Here is a 24,428-nt window from a genome sequence, read left to right as displayed (position 1 = left end):
AAATCCCAGTTGAAAATAAACTGTGAAGATAAACAATTTCATCCATCCTACTCCTGAAAAATGTATTCAATTTTTTAGAACCTCCCAGTTTTATTTTCTGTTTTAAAAAGCTAAAAAAGTAGGTTTAATGCTATTGTCTCATATGATAAGGATTCAGCTTTTCCCATAGTCTCGCAGTTAGCAATCATGTGACCCCCAACAAGACAAATTCAGCAATCATGAGGCCCCCAACAAATCATGAGGCCCCCAACAAGACAAATTCAGCAATCATGAGGCCTCCAACAAATCATGAGGCCCCCAACAAGACAAATTCAGCAATCATGAGGCCCCCAACAAATCATGAGGCCCCCAACAAGACAAATTCAGCAATCTTGAGGCCCCCAACAAATCATAAGGCATCCAACAAGACAAATTCAGCAGTCATGAGGCACATACAGTGGAGGAAATAATTATTTGACCCCTCACTGATTTTGTAAGTTTGTCCAATGACAAAGAAATGAAAAGTCTCAGAACAGTATCATTTCAATGGTAGGTTTATTTTAACAGTGGCAGATAGCACATCAAAAGGAAAGTCGAAAAAATAACCTTAAATAAAAGATAGCAACTGATTTGCATTTCATTGAGTGAAATAAGTTTTTGAACCCCTACCAACCATTAAGAGTTCTGGCTCCCACAGAGTGGTTAGACACTTCTACTCAATTAGTCACCCTCATTAAGGACACCTGTCTTAACTAGTCACCTGTATAAAAGACACCTGTCCACAGAATCAATAAATCAAGCAGACTCCAAACTCTCCAACATCGGAAAGACCAAAGAGCTGTCCAAGGATGTCAGAGACAAAATTGTAGACCTGCACAAGGCTGGAATGGGCTACAAAACCATTAGCAAGAAGCTGGGAGAGAAGGTGACAACTGTTGGTGCGATTGTTGGAAAATGGAAGGAGCACAAAATGACCATCAATCGACCTCGCTCTGGGGCTCCACGCAAGATCTTACCTCGTGGGGTGTCAATGGTTCTGAGAAAGGTGAAAAAGCATCCTAGAACTACACGGGAGGAGTTAGTGAATGACCTCAAATTAACAGGGACCACAGTCACCAAGAAAACCATTGGAAACACATTACACCGCAATGGATTAAAATCCTGCAGGGCTCGCAAGGTCCCCCTGCTCAAGAAGGCACATGTGCAGGCCCGTCTGAAGTTTGCCCATGAACACCTGAATGATTCTGTGAGTGACTGGGAGAAGGTGCTGTGGTCTGATGAGACCAAAATAGAGCTCTTTGGCATTAACTCAACTCGCTGTGTTTGGAGGAAGAAAAATGCTGCCTATGACCCCCAAAACACCGTCCCCACCGTCAAGCATGGGGGTGGAAACATTTTGCTTTGGGGGTGTTTTTCTGCTAAGGGCACAGGATAACTTAATCGCATTAACGGGAAAATGGACGGAGCCATGTATCGTGAAATTCTTAACGACAACCTCCTTCCCTCTGCCAGGAAACTGAAAATGGGTCGTGGATGGGTGTTCCAGCACGACAATGACCCAAAACATACAGCAAAGGCAACAAAGGAGTGGCTCAAGAAGAAGCACATTAAGGTCATGGAGTGGCCTAGTCAGTCTCCGGACCTTAATCCAATAGAAAACCTATGGAGGGAGCTCAAGCAAAGAGTTGCACAGAGACAGCCTCGAAACATTAGGGATTTAGAGATGATCTGCAAAGAGGAGTGGACCAACATTCCTCCTAAAATGTGTGCAAACTTGGTCATCAATTACAAGAAACGTTTGACCTCTGTGCTTGCAAACAAGGGTTTTTCCACTAAGAATTAAGTCTTTTATTGTTAGAGGGTTCAAAAACTTATTTCACTCAATGAAATGCAAATCAGTTGCTATCTTTTATTTAAGGTTATTTTTTCGATTTTCCTTTTGATGTGCTATCTGCCACTGTTAAAATAAACCTACCATTGAAATGATACTGTTCTGAGACTTTTCATTTCTTTGTCATTGGACAAACTTACAAAATCAGTGAGGGGTCAAATAATTATTTCCTCCACTGTAAATAGACAGCATTTCACATAAATAGGCAGAATCCCCCCTTGATATGGTAGCCCCTACGTTAGGTAGTGAGTGACAGGGACCCCCAGGTTAGCTAGTGAGTGACAGGCGCCTCCAGTTAGGTAGTGAGTGACAGGGACCCCGATAGTGAGTGCCAGGGAGCCCCTTCAGGCAGTGAGTGAGTGCCTGGGAGCCCCTTCAGGCAGTGAGTGAGTGCCAGGGAGCCCCTTTAGGCAGTGAGTGAGTGCCAGGGAGCCCCTTTAGGCAGTGAGTGAGTGCCAGGGAGCCCCTTCAGGCAGTGAGTGAGTGCCAGGGAGCCCCTTCAGGCAGTGAGTGAGTGTCAGGGAGCCCCTTCAGGCAGTGAGTGAGTGCCAGGGAGCCCCTTAAGGCAGTGAGTGAGTGCCAGGGAGCCCCTTCAGGCAGTGAGTGAGTGCCAGGGAGCCCCTTCAGGCAGTGAGTGAGTGCCAGGGAGCCCCTTTAGGCAGTGAGTGAGTGCCAGGGAGCCCCTTTAGGCAGTGAGTGAGTGCCAGGGAGCCCCTTCAGGCAGTGAGTGAGTGCCAGGGAGCCCCTTCAGGCAGTGAGTGAGTGCCAGGGACCCCCTTCAGGCAGTGAGTGAGTGCCATGGAGCCCCTTCAGGCAGTGAGTGAGTGCCAGGGAGCCCCTTCAGGCAGTGAGTGAGTGCCAGGGAGCCCCTTCAGGCAGTGAGTGAGTGCCAGGGAGCCCCTTCAGGCAGTGAGTGAGTGCCAGGGAGCCCCTTCAGGCAGTGAGTGAGCGCCAGGGAGCCCCTTCAGGCAGTGAGTGAGTGCCAGGGAGCCCCTTTAGGAAGTGAGTGAGTGACAGGGAGGCCCTTCAGGGAGTGAGTGAGTGCCAGGGAGCCCCTTTAGGGAGTGAGTGAGTGAGTGACAGGGAGGACCTTTAGGGAGTGAGTGAGTGAGTGAGTGAGTGAGTGAGAGGGAGGCCCTTTAGGGAGTGAATGAGTGAGTGACAGGGAGGCCCTTCAGGGAGTGAGTGAGTGCCAGGGAGCCCCTTTAGGGAGTGAGTGAGTGACAGGGAGGACCTTTAGGGAGTGAGTGAGTGACAGGGAGGCCCTTTAGGGAGTGAATGAGTGAGTGACAGGGAGGCCCTTTAGGGAGTGACTGAGTGAGTGAGTGACAGGAAGGGCCTTTAGGGAGTGAGTGAGTGAGTGAGTGAGTGAGTGAGTGAGTGAGTGAGTGAGTGAGTGAGTGACAGGGAGGCCCTTTAGGGAGTCAGTGAGTGCCAGGGAGCCCCTTTAGGGAGTGAGTGAGTGCCAGGGAGCCCCTTTAGGGAGTGAGTGAGTGCCAGGGAGCCCCTTTAGGGAGTGAGTGAGTGCCAGGGAGCCCCTTTAGGGAGTGAGTGCCAGGGAGCCCCTTTAGGGAGTGAGTGCCAGGGAGCCCCTTTAGGGAGTGAGTGCCAGGGGGAGCCCCTTTAGGGTGTGAGTGCCAGGGGGAGCCCCTTTAGGGAGTGAGTGAGTGCCAGGGAGCCCCTTTAGGGAGTGAGTGAGTGCCAGGGGGAGCCCCTTTAGGGAGTGAGTGAGTGCCAGGGAGCCCCTTTAGGCAGTGAGTGAGTGCCAGGGGGAGCCCCTTTAGGGAGTGAGTGAGTGCCAGGGGGAGCCCCTTTAGGGAGTGAGTGAGTGACAGGGGGAGCCCCTTTAGGGAGTGAGTGAGTGCCAGGGAGCACCTTTAGAGAGTGAGTGAGTGCCAGGGAGCCCCTTTAGGGAGTGAGTGCCAGGGGGAGCCCCTTTAGGGAGTGAGTGAGTGCCAGTGGGAGCCCCTTTAGGGAGTGAGTGAGTGCCAGGGAGCCCCTTTAGGGAGTGAGTGAGTGCCAGGGAGCCCCTTCAGGCAGTGAGTGAGTGCCAGGGAGCCCCTTCAGGCAGTAAGTGAGTGCCAGGGACCCCCTTCAGGCAGTGAGTGAGTGCCAGGGGGAGCCCCTTTAGGCAGTGAGTGAGTGCCAGGGAGCCCCTTCAGGCAGTGAGTGAGTGCCAGGGAGCCCCTTCAGGCAGTGAGTGAGTGCCAGGGAGCCCCTTCAGGCAGTGAGTGAGTGCCAGGGAGCCCCTTCAGGCAGTGAGTGAGTGCCAGGGAGCCCCTTCAGGCAGTGAGTGAGTGCCAGGGAGCCCCTTTAGGAAGTGAGTGAGTGACAGGGAGGCCCTTCAGGGAGTGAGTGAGTGCCAGGGAGCCCCTTTAGGGAGTGAGTGAGTGAGTGAGTGACAGGGAGGACCTTTAGGGAGTGAGTGAGTGAGTGAGTGAGTGAGTGAGAGGGAGGCCCTTTAGGGAGTGAATGAGTGAGTGACAGGGAGGCCCTTCAGGGAGTGAGTGAGTGCCAGGGAGCCCCTTTAGGGAGTGAGTGAGTGACAGGGAGGACCTTTAGGGAGTGAGTGAGTGACAGGGAGGCCCTTTAGGGAGTGAATGAGTGAGTGACAGGGAGGCCCTTTAGGGAGTGACTGAGTGAGTGAGTGACAGGAAGGGCCTTTAGGGAGTGAGTGAGTGAGTGAGTGAGTGAGTGAGTGAGTGACAGGGAGGCCCTTTAGGGAGTCAGTGAGTGCCAGGGAGCCCCTTTAGGGAGTGAGTGAGTGCCAGGGAGCCCCTTTAGGGAGTGAGTGAGTGCCAGGGAGCCCCTTTAGGGAGTGAGTGAGTGCCAGGGAGCCCCTTTAGGGAGTGAGTGCCAGGGAGCCCCTTTAGGGAGTGAGTGCCAGGGGGAGCCCCTTTAGGGTGTGAGTGCCAGGGGGAGCCCCTTTAGGGAGTGAGTGAGTGCCAGGGAGCCCCTTTAGGGAGTGAGTGAGTGCCAGGGGGAGCCCCTTTAGGGAGTGAGTGAGTGCCAGGGAGCCCCTTTAGGGAGTGAGTGAGTGCCAGGGGGAGCCCCTTTAGGGAGTGAGTGAGTGCCAGGGGGAGCCCCTTTAGGGAGTGAGTGAGTGACAGGGGGAGCCCCTTTAGGGAGTGAGTGAGTGCCAGGGAGCCCCTTTAGGGAGTGAGTGAGTGCCAGGGAGCCCCTTTAGGGAGTGAGTGCCAGGGGGAGCCCCTTTAGGGAGTGAGTGAGTGCCAGTGGGAGCCCCTTTAGGGAGTGAGTGAGTGCCAGGGAGCCCCTTTAGGGAGTGAGTGAGTGCCAGGGCCTTTAGGGAGTGAGTGAGTGCCAGGGAGCCCCTTTAGGGAGTGAGTGAGTGCCAGGGGGAGCCCCTTTAGGGAGTGAGTGAGTGCCAGGGGGAGCCCCTTTAGGGAGTGAGTGAGTGCCAGGGAGCCCCTTTAGGGAGTGAGTGAGTGCCAGGGGGAGCCCCTTTAGGGAGTGAGTGCCAGGGAGCCCCTTTAGGGAGTAAGTGAGTGCCAGAGGGAGCCCCTTTAGGGAGTGAGTGAGTGCCAGGGAGCCCCTTTAGGGAGTGAGTGAGTGCCAGGGGGAGCCGCTTTAGGGAAGGAGTGAGTGCCAGGGAGCCCCTTTAGGGAGCACCTTGTAGCAGACCTCAGGATCAGCGGCGACCCGACCAGTAAGAGCGGGCGCTGGACGCACCCGCTCGATATGCGGAAGTGATGTCACTTCCGCATATCAGTGCGGGCGCTGGGTCCTAGCGCCCGCACGATTGGTCGCCGGCTCGCCGTCTGATCCTGAGGTCTGAGTGACGCAGCGGCGGCGGCTGGAGGGAGCCGCTGCCAGAGGGGGCCGGGCGGAGATCCGTGGCACCCCAGGATAGATTGGGGGCACGTGCCCCCCCAAAATAGGGCTAGCGACACCCCTTTGTGTAGGTAGGCATAGGTAGGTGCCCCTGTATAGGTAGGTAGGCATAGGTAGGTGCCCCAGTAGTTAGCTAGGCATAGGTAGGAGTCCCAGTATAGGTAGGTAGGCATAGGTAGGAGTCCCAGTATAGGTAGGTAGGCATAAGTAGGTGTCCCAGTAACGTAGATAGGCATAGGTAGGTGCCCCAGTAGTTAGCTAGGCATAGGTAGGAGTCCCAGTATAGGTAGGTAGGCATAGGTAGGTGTCCCAGTATAGGTAGAAAGGCATCGGTAGGAGCTCCAGTAGTTAGCTAGGCATAGGTAGGAGTCCCAGTATAGGTAGGTAGGTAGGTAGGCATAGGTAGGTGCCCCAGTAGTTATCTAGGCATAGCTAGGAGTCCCAGTATAGGTAGGTAGGCATAGGTAGGTGCTCCAGCATAGGTAGGTAGGCATGGGTAGGTGCCCCAGTAGTTAGCTAGGCATAGGTAGGAGTCCCAGTATAGGTAGGTAGGCATAGGTAGGAGTCCCAGTATAGGTAGGTAGGCATAGGTAGGTGTCCCAGTATAGGTAGATAGGCATAGAGATGAAAAACTAACTATAACAAGTAGCTTGTCTATATATATTATCTAACAAACAGCTTCAACGGTATATGATTATTTCTTCTTGTGATACAATGAGAGCAGCCATGTTCTGTTTGTCACATTACACACAGGCAAACTGATCTGTATCTCCAGCCCTCAGCCTGTGAAAACTGCACTACCCTCTCCTCCTCCCCTCTGCCTCTGAAATCTCTGGCTAGTAACACCTCCCACTCCTCCTGCCCAGACTGAGCTCCCATAACCCCTTGCTACTGTCTGAAAATGCCAAGGCACTCTGAAAAGCTGTGGGCGAGGCTTGTTTAGTTTATAGGGAATTAGAGTATTATAACAAAAGCAAAAAAGTATTTGGCTTGAGGAATGCCCTATAAACTATATGAAAGGAACACAATTATGCAATGAGTAAAAGTTTATCTTAGATCCACTTTATACCCTTATCCTCACTAGTACAAGAATTTACTCTCTTGCGTCTCTACTATTCATGAAAAGATTTAGCCTCTTGCCTGTTGAGAAGTATCTCCCATTCATGTGAACAGGGCAAGTATCACTGGAGACATAGTTCTGTGCTGAGATTTTGGCCATAGTCACTCAGGTTCAGAAAATTACTTCCCTTTCTGCTGTCAGTATGAAGTTAGAAAATGTCAGCATGCACTTGTGTCTGATCTTTAATGTATTCATAATCTAAAGCTGCCATCCTGCTCAATAAACAGAAATGGAATAATTTAGCATTTTGTACTAATGTTGGTTATGCATTGTAATCTGTGAATTTATTCACAGACTCATTTATATTAAGCGATTCATTAAAACATGTAGCTTGCACATCAACTTCCCCTGGGAGTTAGAGCTGGTTGGAATGAGGGAGGCGGGTAAGTAATCTCAGGCCTCAAGATGCTCTTGGGCGCAAAACGATCTGCATAATTAATACTAATTGACTGTAGAGAGAAGAAACAGCCTATGTAAGATCTGCCTGACACCCTGTCCAAATGCCCTCTCTTACATAGCAGAGAGGAAAACAATAGCAGTGAAAGTGCATGAAGAAAACAGAAGTCTATCTTTTATCATGACTGTAGTTGTTTGTACAGTTATACAGTGAACTGCTGTACTGTCTCAGCAAAACAATAGGGAAAAACAATATTCCTTTCCTATGTGGCTTAGCCCCATATATTAAATAAATTTAATTGACATCTTTTTTAAATGCTGAAATTTGGAACTAACTGTCATGTGACCTGTGTTGCTCCTTGTTCGGCCAAAAGACAGGCTCCTTTTCACAAAACCTAGGAGCCTGCCTGTTGGAAACAAATACCCCTCTACATCCCATTGGGAAAGGGACAGAGTGACAGCTTGGCCATATCCCTGTCGGTGGATCGGATTATAAGACATGGTGACTGTCTGCTTGGTTAGTTAGTTTTTATTTACAAAAAGGAATTTAATGATGTATTAATAGCATTAATTGTTGTCACCTAGTTTTTATCTTATACTTTCATTAAGTTAAAAAAAGACAATTTGCAAGGGGGGGGGGGGGGAGGGTAAACTTTACCATACTGGGGCTTTTAATTAATATCATTATTATTTAAGTTTTAATAAAAAAAAAAAAATTTTCTTGCTCCCACATTTGACCCACTATGCGTTCTCAGGAATGCATGTGAACACAGTTGTCACAAGCAGAGCCGGGACAAGGTCCTCCAGCACCCAAGGCTGAGACACCAAAGTGTGCCCCTCCATCCCTGCCACCCGAGCCATCAAACACTGATTGCTATTAGACTAAGAGGCGCCACAGGGCCCACAACCTCCCCAACACCTTAATATCTAGTTATCTGGCTTGCAGTCACTGCCATGTATCCCCTTTTCTAATTTCTTTCTGCTTCAAACACAATTAGGAATGACAGCTGAATAAATTCTGCGCCCCCTCCTACACTGCGCCCTGAGGCTGGAGCCTCTCCAGCCTATGCCTCGGCCCAGCCCTGGTCACAAGGGACATTGCTGGGCATCGCACTTCCAGGCATATTTGCACATTTATTTATTACATGTGCGGGCACCCCACCACCTAGAAAGGAGAGCTAGCAATAAACATGTCTCTCTTGAAACCTATTGTAAAATGTATTCACAATATAGTGAACAACTCTTTAACCACTTTTTCCACCACTACAGTATATTTATGTCCTCTGTGACTTCATCTAAGCCACGAGGATGTAGATATATATCTTGTAGCAGAATCACAGCTGTGAAGGATTGGGCTTGTCCCTGTGTAAAACCTCCAACACTATCTGATGCAGCACTAATTGTTGAAAGCAAGTATATGTTCCCTGAGTCAATAAGATAGAGTTTTACCATTAAAAATACTTTTATTTTCTCAGTTCATAGTGAACAAAATAAACTCTGTAGCATTATTTCAGAATCAAATATACACACCATAAATTGTGACAGGAACAAAATGTAAGTTTTGTAATGAACAGTAGAAAAATCCAAACAAAATCACACTTTTTAATTTTTAAACTGGAAATGGTAAAATTGAGAAATAATGTTTGTTTTTTCAATTTTTTCCTCTTTTTTCCCATTAAAATGCATAGAAAATAAAATTGTTTATAGGAAAAAATATGCAATGAAAGCCTAGTTAGTCTTGAAAAGAATGATATATATTTCATTTAGGTGTCATAAGTAGGGATAAAGTTGAATTAAAGCTGATTTAATAGGGACATAGCTAAAATGTCAAAACTGCACTGGTCTCTAAGGGGGAAAGGAGGTCTGGATGCAAAGTGATTAATATACATTGGTAATGAATATTACCATGAAATGCAGTTTTCCCATATTTAGTTATGTGTCAGAAATTGCTGTTCGTTGACAGCGTCCATCTAGACTTTCCTCCTTACAGTCTAAGAATGCTTCTTTTTTCTCTATTGGCTCTCTGACACACACACACTTTGCTTAACTTCCCGGACCGCATTATCTTTCTGGATGAGCAAGGCTGGTGCATTTGCTGTTTTCTGTATCATTATGCCCTCTCAACAGTTCCTATTTGCGCTAGTGCCTCTTTGGTTCTTACATAATTGTTCTTACTTCAATCTGCAATTATTTTGCTGAACCCTAGGGGTGCTGTAGCAGGAGAATGGCTGTCTGTACTTGTCTGTACTGCAGTATTCCTGCGGTTTGTATATACATGCAAACAGGACTCTTTTTGGACAGGAGATGGCAACCTTGTACAGACCCTAGATGTTTGTTGGCCAAGGTCACCTCTGCTGAGAACCTAGCATGCTTCCCAATGTATTAGGAAGGGATCTGACTGGCAAATCATCTCATCCAAGCGCAGGCTATCCCTACTTTTATTCTGCTCACCCTGCCCACTATGTTCCATGTGGCGGTCTGTCTGCTATCCTTCCCACTTCATATTATTATTATTTTATTATTATTTATTGTATTTATAAAGCGCCAACATATTACGCAGCGCTGGACAATAAATATATACACTGATACAAGGATGACAGACATAACAAGGTAATACAACATAGAGCAAAGTTATACATGCAAATTGTACAAAATACATGATCATGCGATATGGGCTGGTTAGGTAGGCCCAGTAATACAAGTACAGGCTGTCATAGGACAGGAGCACATGATCCTGTAGATTACACTAGGGAATGGAGGACCCTGCCAGAGGCTTACAATCTAAAGGGTGGGGTGGAAACACTAGGTAGGGCTGTGAAATATTCAGTAGAAAGTTACTGTGTGGTAGGAGGTGGGTAGGCCATCATAAAGAGATGGGTTTTGAGGGCTTGCTTGAATGTGTTGAAAGAGGGAGCAAGTCTGATGGGTGGTGGAAGGGCGTTCCAGAGGGTGGGGGCGACTCTTGAGAAATGCTGCAGGTGGGCATGGGAGTGGGAGATGCGTGGGGTGGTGAGGCGAAGGTCGTTGGAGGATCGGAGGGGGCGACCTGGTGTATACCTGTGAACAAGCTCCGAGATGTAGGTAGGGCACTTCATAGCAAAAGAAGTCATCACTAGCTGGCAGACTAGTGATATGTCTCTACAGAACTCATCCCTGAATTGGCATTAGTTATTGTATGTGTGTACAAGGCTTCAAACCAAAAGACAGATGGCAGAGGGGGCAGTCACATTACAGACACTCTCCCCCTGCTACAGCTTCCACTGAGAGAAGTACAAAATAACTTCAGACAGGAGGTAACACAGATACTTTTGCACTGCTAATGTGTGATGATCACATACTGGCTTGAACCATGGTCAAAGGCAACATTCTTAACCAGAACGCTATCCAGCTGAACCAACTATTATGCATAAAAGAGATTTGTGAAAATGGCGACATGGGGATGCACCTTCAATTCATTCTTAGTAAAAATCAGTTAAAAAGTACTTGTCACGGCACAAAAGGATATATATATGAACAGTAGGGCATCCATAAGATATGGTTGTATTGGCTTGACTAGCTACTAGAAAATAGTTTGATCATAAGTGGTAATAGTGGGGAGTAAGTGACTCCCTAGTACTCGGGAGTAAGTGACAGTGTAGTTGTTTAGAAAACAAAGAATAATTGAATCCTCACTTAATAAAGGAGATTTGGAGGAGTCACAATCCCTTCAGCATTTGAGGTTAGAGAATTTGCCTATGGAGGGGAGAATAGTTGGAATGAGGATTATTATGTTATCTGTTGTATATTTAGAAATAGAAATATTTGGCTGTTTTCGAGTAAAGTTGTCATGGTGGCTGATGTTATGTGGGCAGATTAGAACAATCCCTGCTAAAGGGAGGGGGGGGGGGGGCTAATATTAATGGTAGCTCAAAGTTTGTGATAAAATCCTGAGGTAAGTGAGGTGAATTAAGCTTTAAAATTTTAATGAAAGTGACTAAACAAAACATTTGCTGCATTCTAGAGGTAATTTACCAACTAAAAATACAGAAAACAGAGTTTCTGTAGTAACTGCTCTAATGAACAGAGTGAGAAACATTAAAACTTAGTGGTAATTACTGCACAAAAACTGTGGTACAGTTTAATGAATGCTGCCCTTTGCCTCTACCTCACAGATGCATGCTGGGGGTAAATGGCACACGTAGGAGTCGCCTCTAGTTTAATTACAGAAGCACAAAACATAACAGTCCTTCCTGAAGCTTCTCACAGTCCTTTACGTATGGCGCCCAGTAGGAGAGGAGTCTGGCAGAAAAAGAAAGCCACACTGAAGGTTATATTTCCTTTATACCTACAGCAACAGACAACTAGGCAACTAGGAAAACTATGGCTCATATTGGTTGGATTATTCTGTCATAAAGTTTTTTAGTACAGCACCACTAGTATAATTAATAGTGTAATTGTTGGCATGGCAAAAACACTTAAAGGGAACCTGAAGCGAGGAAAATTATTTAACCATTTCAGCCCGTGGGTATTTTTCACCTTATGGACGAGAGGAATTTTCACCTGTCAGCGCTTCTCCCTTTTATTCCCAAATAATTTTATCACTACTTATCACAGTGAAATGATTTATACCTTGTTTTTTCCGCCACCAATTAGGCTTTCTTTTGGTGGTAAATTATGCTAAGAATTATTTTATTCTAAATGCATTATAATGGAAATAATAAGAAAAAAATGAAAAAAAAATGCATTATTTTTCAGTTTTCAGCCATTACAGTTTTAAAATAATTCATGCGACCATAATTAAAATCCACACATTTTTTTTGGCCATTTGTCCTGGTTATTGCAACGTTAAAATTATACCCCTAGTGTAATGTATAGTGACAATATTTTATTTGGAAATAAAGGTGTATTTTTACAGTTTTACAATAATTACTAATTTTTAGCCCAGTATTTATTAATTATATTCCCTCTTGACTAAGGTTGCAACAGTATGAAAATTCACGGTATGATAACCGTAAAAAAAACCACAGTGGTATGACAGTATTATGGTATACGGTATTGCGCAATTATTTTCATTACAATTACCCTTATAAAAATTAGAAAAGGTCAAAGTTGAACAAACTCTTCTTTATAAGGCCCGGTTCACACTTGCGGTTGTCTGCCAAACGGACCGGATGACCTGACCGGATCCGGACCAGATCCGGATCGGAACCGTACGGTTCTGATCCGGATCCGATCCGGATCCGGTCAGGTTGCATCAGGTGTTCATCAGGATGCGATCCGGATCCGTTTGGCAAAAGTAACGTAAAAAACAAAAAAAATGTTGGGGTCTGGGAGGTCAGCAGAAGGGGGACCTGTGGAATCAGGCCCTCTGCTGTTTAGCACTCACCTCCACCTGCGACATGCTGCCAACATCTCCGGATCCGGATCCAGCTGTGCTGCTCCACTCCAAAATGCTTGCCCACGTGTCCCCATCCAATATCGCCGCAACAATCCGCATAGGAAGTGGGGTAGAACATCCGGATTTCTAAGCCAGTGTGTTGTGCGCTCTCTGGTTCCCATTGGTTTGTATTGGCCGGATGGTGCAGTCCGGCTCCGCCCCGGATACGGCTGCCGGAGGAGCCGGATCAAAAAATAGCGCATGTTGGAACGGAGGCCGGAGTCCGGATCCGGCCCGGATCCGGTCCGGCTCCGGTCCGGCAGAACGGACGCATGTGAACGGACGCATAGGCTTTCATTGCTATGCCGTGCGTCCGTTCCGTCCGTTCTGCAAGCGGTGCGGCTCCGGCACGGCGATTCCGGACGGCCACCGCTAATGTGAACCGGGCCTTAATCCCTTAAGGGTTAGTGTCCTCCTGTCATGCTTGAAATATTTACTCTTCTAAATGTCAAAAAAACAACAATACCAAAAGTAAATCTCAATCCAAAATTGCCAACAGAGCAATTTGATATTTTGTTGGCTGTCATTCTTAAAGTGGACCTCAACGCTTGCACAGGACTGAAGAAATACATAGATAAATGCACCCTGTATTTATTTAGAGAGTTTAGCCTGTGTAATTCCCACTCATTTGTGTCTAATCACAAATTGTAATCTGATCTCTCCCCGTGTCACATGACACAGATAATAAGGCCATTTGAAAGCACTGTAGGTTAAAGTGTACCAGAGACGAAGCAAAGTGAAAGTTTTATACATACCTGGGGCTTCCTCCAGCCCCATTCACACGGATCCCTCCCACGCCGCCATCCTCAGCCTTTTCTATCACTGGTACTGAGTCCCGTAACTTCAGCCAGTTGCGGCCAGTCTGAGCATGCACAGTGCGCTCTCTCCGGCGGAGAATAATATACGCAGGCGTAGTGCTCAGGGGCGTTGCTAGGATCCTAAAGGATCTGGGGCACTTTTGGTACTCCAGACGAAAAATGGGTGTGAACATGAATTGGAATGTGGGTGTGGTCATGGGTGGAGCCAAATATACATGAAGTTAACAGCAGTCTAAGTAGGCATGCCCAACAAAATGTTGGATGAAACTCCCTTCTCCATTAATACAAAAAAAATGCAGCATATCACATAACTTGGCAGTGTCACATAAACATAACTAGGCAGAGTTACCTGGCTCCTGTGCTGGCTGGTCTGGCTTTCTGCTGGGTGGCTACAGGTTGTCTGGCAGTCTCCCCATAGCATTCCTTGACCTTCTACTGGACCCCCTCCCAGCATGCCCCCATAGAATAACCACAGCTCTCTGCATCCCCCCATAAAGTCATCACAGCACCCAGCATGGCACCACGGCACCCAATATGCTCACACAGAGGCACCATAGCACCCAGCATACCACCATTGATGTACCACAGCTACCAGCATGCCTGCCATTGAGGCACCACAGCTCCCAGCATGCCCCATAGAAACTCCACAGCTCTATGGGATTATGCTGGGAGCTGTGGTGCTTCAATGGGGGCATGCTAAATGCTGTGGTGCCTCTATGGGGCATGCTGAGTGCTGTGGTGCCTCTATGGGGCATGCTGATTGCTGTGGTGTCATGCTGGGTGGTGTGTAGTGCCTCGATGGCGCATGCTGGGTGCTGTGCTGCCTCTACTCTACCTGGGGTACATCTAGGGCACCCTAGAATAGATCAGGGGCACGTGCCACTGATATTTGGGGCTAGCAACGCCCCTGGTAGTGCTATTTTCTGCCAGAGACGGAGGGAGCACACTGCGCATGTGTAAAACTGGCCGAAGTTACGGGGCCCGATACTTAAGAGGGAGAAGACTGAGGACGTGGGAGGGATCCGTGTGCATGATGGGGCTAGAGGAAGCCCCAGGTATGTATAAAACTTTCACTATGCTGCGTCTCTGGTACACTTTAAAGGATACCAGAGCTGAAAAATGTAATGCAAATGGTGGGAGCAGACATGTATTAGGTGCAGTCCTTTGCTGAGCTGCAGCAGAGGATTTCTTTAAAAAGTAGGGGACAGAGGAGGCCAGGGGGGAGCGGTGGGCATGAGGACTCATAACACATCACACAGACACACGTACATCTGGCAGACATCAAACACACACACACACATACATCACACAGACACACGCATCAGGCAGACATACATCCATCAGGCAGACATAACTCAGACATCACACACATACATCAGGCAGACATCACTCAGACATAACACACACACACAAAGACACACGCATCAGGCAGACACACGCATCAAGTAGACATACATACATCAGGCAGACACATCACACACACATGCCATACATATACACACTGGCTGCATTCATACAAACACTGCACCTCTCACACAGCAGCACTGCTTATCTGCCATCATAGCTTCAGCTCCTCCACGTGCAGTCTCTCTCTCTCTCTCCTTCTCCTGGGCGGGCGGCAGTGTTCATTTTCATGGGGGGAGGAGCGCTGACATTCCTTTGAACACTGAACTGTATCAGTGCTATGTCGGCTCTGCAGTCGGGGGAGGCAGGGGGCTGCGTGCATCAAACAGGAGGGAGAAGGGGCTGTAGTCTTTTCTCATTTAGTATATTCATTTTGGTAGGAATGATCTGGTGTCTCCCCCTCTGCTCTTGTGGTACAGTCCACAATAAAAAAAAAAAACACAAGCAGATACATTGCCGGGATCTCTGTATGCGCTCCAGCCCGCTGCGTCATCACAGGACACGCATCACAACCCAGTGCCTGCACACATATTCTGTCGGCAAAGCCTCCCACAATCAGGAACTAGCTTTGGGAACTTGCCTTGGTACCGGAGGGAATTGGAGAGCAGGACAATGCTGGAGCGGTGGCGGGGTATGCAGCGGAAATGTAGCCTAAACCGGTATTTCCTAAAAGTGAATGGTATGATTACTGTGCATTGTAAAACCGTGGTATACCGTAATACTGGTAAACCGCGGCAACCCTACTCTTGACATAGATAATAATTTATTTTTATTCCCCAAAGTCAATATATGTGTTTTACTTTTTGGCCGCAAGATGTCCCTGCTGAGCGTACAACGTATGCTAATTGGGATACAATGTATCACTACATTGTAACTAGGGGAAGTGACGTAGGCTTCCATCGGAAGCCTTGGCGGCGAGGAGATTATGAATGGAAATATTGTTTCCATTCATAAAATTAACGATCGGGCGGCGGAAACCGAAGGAAATCACGGCGGGAGATAGCTCGGCGGCTGTATGTAAAGAATAAACACTGTTTTTGAACAAAAATAGTGTTTATTCTCTGAGGACATGCTCGGATTGGCACAGGGGACTTTTGTCCCCTGCAGCCAATCCCCTCTGCTAGCGGCAACAGCGCGATCACAGGCACCAGCCCACACGATCGCCTGCAGACCCCCCCCAAACTGCATGGACGTGACTAGTGCGTCCCTGCAGCTCTAGCTGCTGCCGCTGCGGACATGAAACTCACGTCCGTGCGGCTGAAATGGTTAAAATAAACACATGACGTAGCTGCAAATGATTATTACATACTAACCTCACTGTCAGTTCCTCTCAGAGGCTCACCATTTTTTTCTTACAGCGATCCCTTCCAGTTCTGAAAATATTTTGTCAGAACTGAAATATACCAGTTGCTGTCAGTTATATATCAGCAGCTGTCAGTTACAACTGAATGTGCCAGGTAATGTCCATGTTTCCCTATGGCTCAAGTTGTTGATATTACAGTTTAACAGTGTGCTGACCAGGAAGCTGTTAGGGGGTAACTGCCATTTTTAAACTGGAGGACAGAGAAATCCATTGATCACAGTTGACAAATGGGATGTAGGAGAGGAGAAAGAGATTGAGGAGTAGACTACACAGGAGGTCAGTATGACCTGTGTATGGTTATTTTGACTTTTTATTTTCAGTTCAGGTTCTCTTTAAAAGGGACATTGGGGCAGATTCACAAACCACCAGTAAGATTTAAAGTGTACCTGACATAGGGGTGTGTGTGTGTGGGGGGGGGGGGGAGGATTAATACATACGTTGAGCTTTCTCCAGCCCCCTTAAGACCTTTGACTTCCTCGACGTCCTTCTGAGCTGCCTCGATCTGCCACTAAGGTCCTCTGAAATTTCTCCAGTTGCGGCATGTGCAGTTTGGCGTTTTGCACTTGCACAGCAGCACTGCACAGGCACAGTACACTCCATGTGACTGAAGGGGGCTAGAGGGAACCCCAGGTAAGTATGCATTTTCCACCCACCCTGTATCAGGTTTAATTTAAACACACCATGCGAATTGATCTATTTGCATGGTGACCATTATGTACTTTGCGTAAATGTTGGTAACATTTATATACGCCCACTGCTCACTTACATTTTACCAGTGGTTTGCAAATTTAGACACTGGTCCTGATTCAATACAATTTTCTCCTGCTTTTTAGAAAATATGTTTTCTCATCTTATCTATGAAATACAGTATGTTTTCAACATCTAGCAAGTGAAAAAAGTACTAAAAAATAGGTAACACCAGTAATATCATATTTCAGTTAAAAACTTATTTTGAATACTTTTTTGTATGCTTGGGGGCTGAGACAACCCTTACTGAACCAGGACTAGGGGCGTAACAATAGGGGGTGCAGAGGTAGCGACCGCATCGGGGCCCTTGGGCCAGAGGGGCCCCGAAGGGCCCTCCCTCAACCACAGTATTAGCATTCTATTGGTCCTGTGCTCATAATAATAACTTCTATAGATACTTTGAATAGTGGGAATCATTAACAAACTGCTCCCCATCCCCTTCTTGCACCTCTGACACTGTAGTTGCCATTGGCAGATTTTTTTAATTGTTATGTATAGAGTGCTTAGGGGGCCCCAATGTAAAACTTGCATCGGGGCCCACAGCTCCTTAGCTACGCCACTGATCAGGAAAGTGATGTTCTAAACTGTTTTGTTTAGGTTAGGGTGGCTGCACTCTTCATTCCAAATCAGTGTGTCATTCCTGACCTGTGGCCACATGCTAATAAACTATGTCAGATTGTAACACTCAAAAACAACTGTCTGCATCTTTTTTTATAATTTTGTAGATTCACTTATTTACTTCCCCTGAAAGGTTTAATAAAATACAGCACAAAAAATAGCTGTCTATATAGTAAGCTGACAGGGATGTGAAACCTTGAAAACTTTAAAGAGGAACCTTACTGAATACAACTTAATGAATAAAATGTTCATTTTTTTTTTACAGTATTCATTTATAAATTATTTAGTAAATGTTTTTATACTGTAAAATCCTACATCACTCTGAATTACATTCTTACATGTATCAGTGATGCCAGCATCTTTATTGGTGGCAAGGTGAATCACTGTGGGATGTATTTTGTTTTCTGTGTAGTGAGCAGGAAGATCAGTATGTTTTTGTGGTAGGAGAGCAGAGTACCTAAAGGGAACCTTTGTAAATGGAAAGAACATACACATTTCATACTGATAAAGTCCTGGTCCAGAATTAAACTGGGGACCCTGGTGCTGCAAGGTTCTACCCTCAAGCAAGGGGAGCTGTGAGAAAAACAGCATGTCATAAGTTGGGGAAGTGGGTGAAGTCGGGCATCACTTGCAGTCATTCAGGTAGTACCGCTCAATTCAGCCATACAGAGCAGAGTGATGCCACACATGATTATGGGAGAGCAACCACTACAAGCAAAGAACAGGTGAGGCCCCACCTCTTTATCATTCCAGGCTTGCAAGGACTATCTTGGTGTATGGATTCATTCCATGGAACTTGTATTGTCTGGACCTTTAACAAAGAATTATTAAAAGGTATTTTCATTGGACTAACAACTGAGTGCACAGCCACCTGTCCTTTACATAAAAAATGTACATATTAGCATGTAGCAGAAAAGCAGAAATGATCACTAACAGTGACACTAGCCCACTAGTTCAGGTACACCATTGACTTTTGCTTTATACATTTTGAAAACACATGTGATTGATTTATGCTATACAACAATGAACATTTCAATGATATTACTACAATTGACTTATAACAATGCAGAAGGGTTAACTGGAATTCCAGTTTTACATTGAGAGGCTGCAGGAGTGCAGTGCTGGCAGTGAGTGATGGTAAAACTATGTCAGATCACCTTGTGGTGCCTACTATAATGTAGCAAGGTTTTTTTGATGTAGAGTTTCCTGCCTACAGATTCACTTTAGGAATTGATGTTGCTGATACCATGGCAATGGGGATTACACGACAACTAGAAGATGTTTCCTGCACAGAAATGGCTGCAAAAAATTTAAAGAAATACATTAATGGTAGGCCAGCATTTTATACGGAAAGATGTCATTGTCCTCTCATGACCTATTATGCGAAGATGAGCTGCTGGCCAATTGATAAACACTGTAGTGTTGTCCATAGTGATATAATTTAGACTATAGTGATGTAAAATAGGCACACAGTCACACAAATCCCCCCCCCCCCCCCCCCAACAACAAAAAAATAATCAGAGAATAAGACAACCCTTCATAAGGTATCAACTACAGTTAAGATAAACCTGAGATAAGTAAAAAAAGAAAAATGTATACATACCTGGAGCTTCCTCCAGCCCCCTTCAGGCTGATTGGTCCCTTGGCGCCGTCCTCCGACGCCTGGATCCTCTGGTAGGCAGGATGGTAACTTTGCAAGTCGGTGCGTACTGCCCTTGCACAGCCCAGCCGCCTGTGGTTCCCACCGTGCTCCTGTTGATGGGAAAGTTCTGCACCTTCGCTGACTGGTGCTGACTTGCAAGATTACCTAGAGGAGGATCCAGGTGGTGTGGGAAGACAGCGAGGGACTGATCACCTTGAGGGGGGCTGGAGGAAGCTTCATGTGTGTATAAAACTTTTTTTTCTCGTCTCAGGTACCCTTGAACATTTTAAACAGAGGTATTGGAGAAGGGGTGATTGCAGCCGAACTCCACAAACATATTTTATTTTGGTTCTAGTGTGTAAATGGATGAAACTATTTTGGAAGTTCATGGCTGTCTCTGTCTCCATTGATTATATTTCCCCTCACTTCCTGTCACTGCGACTTCTAAAACATTACAATGATGCCTGGTGATCTTGGGGACAAGACGTGTAAGACAGAAATAATAGCTGGTAGGGTTAGAAGCATGTTAATCCTGAACCTAAGCATTCCTTCCCTATAAAGACAAATATTTCCTTTCTGTTATCTTACGGGAAAGAGGCAAGGAGTGTAACGATTGCGGAATAATCTCCGTGATCAGCGCACAAGGCGTGCGCTGACACGGCGGAAATCCTCCATAAGCGTATGAAGGGGGGAACCCAGCTTTGGTGCAAGCACCAGTAGAGGGCAATTCCCACCGGCAGATGGCGCTGTGGAGTGCAGACGAGTACAATTACTGCACACCCACAGATGCCAGATGGGGATTGTACAGATCAAGACAATGCGGGGCTGAACAGCCCTTAAAGAGAAAGAGCACAGATACAGGATGAATGTGTGTTCACCAATCTAGTCGCGACCCTGCGACGGTAAACACACATCAGCAGAAACAAAAGTAGGAATGCGATCGCGAGATGGGCGATCGCCAGAAGTGACACAAGACAGATCAGAACAGAACACGAGAGGAGCAAAGGCACAGCAAACGACAATTAGAAGTAACGAAAATAACAAACGCTAACTAAACGCGAACACCGCACTCATTCGCAACAGCGAACGCGTTTATAGCGCGGTCTGCGCGTGTTAAGCACAAGAGAGACAAGCACGCCTAACTAACCACCAACAGACAAACACGAAACAAAGAACGCGAGCGATTGCTTAGCGGTTACGTCACCGAGCCTACAGCAAGCGTTCGTATCAGACAAGACAGACAAACGGAAAACAGAAATAAGCTAGGAAAGATCCACAGCCGCTACCGCTAGGGGCTAGTGCGATCCAAGATGAGATAGCTGGTAGCAACCGCTGCTCCAGCTATACTCCAAGAAAACAGAAGGATCCACTGCACTAGCGCAAGGCTAGTGCGATCCAGGCAAGACAGATCAGAAGGATCCACAGCACTACCGCTAGAGGCTAGTGCGATCCAGGAAAACAGAACAGAAGGCTCCACAGCACTAGCGCAAGGCTAGTGCGATCCAGGCAAGACAGATCAGAAGGATCCACAGCCGCTACCGCTAGGGGCTCGTGCGATCCAAGCAAGACAGGCAGATGAGATAGCTGGTAGCAACTGCTGCTCCAACTATACTCCAAGAACATAGATCAGAAGGATCCACAGCCGCTACCGCTAGAGGCTAGTGCGATCCAAGCAAGACAAACAGAACTATTTCCTGTCGACCACCGCTGGGACAGGACAATCGCAACAAACAAACAAAACAGATATGCAATCCTAACTGCACTAGGGAAACTGCCTAGTGCAGCCCCAGGAATTACTCTAAGATAACTTTGACAAGATATAGCATGGCTGACACTCTAGGAGTGTTTCAACAAACCCTGAAGGAATGGCCAGCAAAGGACTCTGGGAAACATAGCTTTTTATAGTGCCAGTCATCACAGGAGGCAGGTAGGGGATTTGCATAACGAATGTATGCAAATTCCTCAACAGCAGAACAGACCAGAAACTTGCAAAGGAAAGACAGGTCTCTCTTCCAGAGACCTGTAACCTTCAGACTAGAGGAATGGTCAAACAGCTGTCTGCCAGTGCAGCCAGCTGAGCGGATCATCACAAGGAGTAGTTAAGTATTATTCTTGTACCTATAACAAGAGTACAAGAGTTTTTCAGTTGGAGCTCCATTCCAGTTTCAGGTTATTCTCTTCTCCACTTTTCCACTATCATGAAAAACCGTTGTCTTTTATGTTATATTAAATATAGTGAAGAAATGTGGTGAACAAATTCTGAAAAGTGGTGAAAAAAGTGAAAACCTATCCTGCTTAAAGGGAACCTAAACTGAGAGGGACATGGAGGTTTCCTTTTAAACAATACCAGCTCCTTGTCAGTCCTTCTGATCTATTTGGTTGCAGCAGTGGCTGTATCACACACCGGAAACAAGCATGCAGCTAATCCAGTCTGACTTTAGTCAAAGCAGCTGATCTGCATGCTTGTTGAGGGGATGTGGCTAAAAGTATTAGAGACACAGGATCAGCAGGTCTGCCAAGCAACTGGTATTATTCTAAAAGTAAAAATCCATATCCTTCTCAGTGTAGGTTCCCTTTAAAAAGGTTCATGGCTGTCTCTGTCTCCATTGATTATATTTCCCTTTGATGTTGGTTTAGGATACTACTAATTATATCACCCTAAGTAGAATTCAAACAATGGCAAAAAATCCTATGTATAGAGTTTACCAGGAAATGCACGTGGTTGAGGCAGGGGAAAACCCAGGATTTTCAAGGGGGAATTCCTGAAAGGTCTCCCTCAGCCATGCACAATACAGTATAATAATATGGTAGGACATTATGATGGGTACACATAAAGCAATTTCCCGTCCGACTGACAGGATCTGACAATTATTTCCTAAATGTCAGATCTGCTCCCGATCGACAATGTGATAGATCTGGAGCAATTTGGATACAGATAATGAGGACCGATGATATTGGTAATGAAAAGGAAAGTGAAGCATTCACACAGCAGGAGCACAAGGCTGTGCTCATACCTGACTCTCTTAAGTTCCCCAGAGCTGCTCCATGCTCTGTACACACACTGCAGCTCTATGCTCTATACACATGCTGCTGCTCCATGCTCTGTACACACACTGCTGCTCCATACTCTATACACTTGCTGCTTCTCCATGCTCTGTACACACACTGCTGCTTCATGCTCTGTTAGCACACTACTGTTCCATGCTCTATACACACGCTGCTGCTCCATGCTCTGTACATACGCTACTGCTCCATGCTCTGTACACACACTGCTGCTTCATGCTTTGTACACACACTGCTGCTCCATGCTATGTACACACACTGCTGCTCCATGCTCTGTACACACACTGCTGCTCCATGCTCTGTACACACGCTGCTGCTCCATGCTCTGTACACACACTGCTGCTCCATGCTCTATACACATGCTGCTTCTCCATGCTCTGTACACACACTGCTGCTCCATGCTCTGTACACACACTGCTGCTCCATGCTCTGTACACACACTGCTGCTCCATGCTCTGTAAACACGCTGCTGCTCCATGCTCTGTACACACGCTGCTGCTCCATGCTCTGTAAACACACTGCTGCTCCATGCTCTATACACACGCTGCTGCTCCATGCTCTGTACACACACTGCTGCTCCATGCTCTGTACACACACTGCTGCTCCATGCTCTATACACATGCTGCTGCTCCATGCTCCGTACGCACGCTGCTGCTCCAATCAAAGTCAACTGTAGCAGGGAACGAAAGGGGGCAGTACTGTGAGCTGCAGGATGCCTGCCGATATTCTGGTGTCTCAACTTCTGCCTGTCCCCAGACACTGCATCGGCCCTGGTCTAAAGAGGGATTCTGGGCAGCTGCGATCCCCCCTGTGTTTGCCTATGCGAGGGGTCGTTAAACAAGTGAGATATCAAAGTACACAGTGAAGCACGATTCCTCCTTGCTATAGAGTGCGTTAAAGCAGAGATTATGATAAATTGCTAATACAGTACAATGAATTTCCGTGCATTACTATTAATGTGACAGCTGAGCTGTATAGCACTGTGACAGTGACACACAGGAAGAGCTACCACAGAAGCCAGTTAGGTCATCTTGGAATCCTTTCTCTGCCTGCAGAGTCTGGCTTGGCAGAAGCTGCTCTGTCTCCAGCTTCCAGATGTCTTTCAGCACCACTGAGCTGAACAGCAACTTCTGTACAATACAAGCTAATAGAACATAAATCCCATCCCCCTCATCCTAGTCAACCCTCCTGTGTTCATGGATCTACTAAAATCTTTACAGAAGACAAGCCAGAGGCAAGGAGGGAGCTTCTGCTGGTGTTTAATAAGAAAGTAGAAAAAGGAAGAGGAGGGAGGCTGATCTCAGAGTATGGCTCAAAGTATGAAGCTGCCTTTATTTTCTATTTCTTTCATCCTCTGTTTAAAGGAAGAATAATGTGAATACAGAAAGTAATACAAAATAGAAGGACTTGCAGGGATATAATGCTGACATCAGTAGTGATACAGAGAGGGAAATAATGCCAATAGGTATCTGGGAACAGTAAAATACAGAATCAACAAAACCATTCACACAAACAAAACAGGCATATACAATAAAGTCATACAGATTGCACTGATGATCATTGATGTGCAGAATACAGTGACTCAATAAATAATGAGATACTCTTCAAGAATTTCATGATTTGTCTTTAACATTCTATCAACATCTCTTCTGGTGAGAAAATACCAGATTGGGCAAATTGATCTTCTTGGGACTACTCCTATGCTAGCTATACATGGGTCAATAATGGCCTGGTATTGTCAGTGATTGTTCCATTCTGAATCATAAACAAACTGGGGGGGAGAAGTAATTGTCTACCATACTGCCTACTCCATCTCGATTAGATTTTGGTAGGAATCCAGGGCCGGCGCTACCATATAAGCAAAGGGGGGAATTGCCCCAGGGCCCCAGAGCCGGTAGGCAGAGCCGGGAAAAGGTCCTCCAGCACCCAAGACTCAGACACCAAAGTTTACCCCTCCATCCCTCCCGCCCCAGCCATCACACACTGATTGCTATTAAACTAAGAGGCGCCCCAGGGCCTCCAACACCTTAATCTGTATTTGTCTGGTTTGCAGTCACTGCCAGGTATCCCCTTTTCTTATTTCTCTTTGCTTCAAACACAATAGAGGAATGATAGCTGA

Source organism: Hyperolius riggenbachi, chromosome 2 (genome assembly GCF_040937935.1).
Source record: "Hyperolius riggenbachi isolate aHypRig1 chromosome 2, aHypRig1.pri, whole genome shotgun sequence".
Classification (NCBI taxonomy): Eukaryota; Metazoa; Chordata; class Amphibia; order Anura; family Hyperoliidae; genus Hyperolius; species Hyperolius riggenbachi.
The sequence above is the reverse complement of the archived record's forward strand: the minus strand, read 5'-3'. Positions refer to the sequence as shown.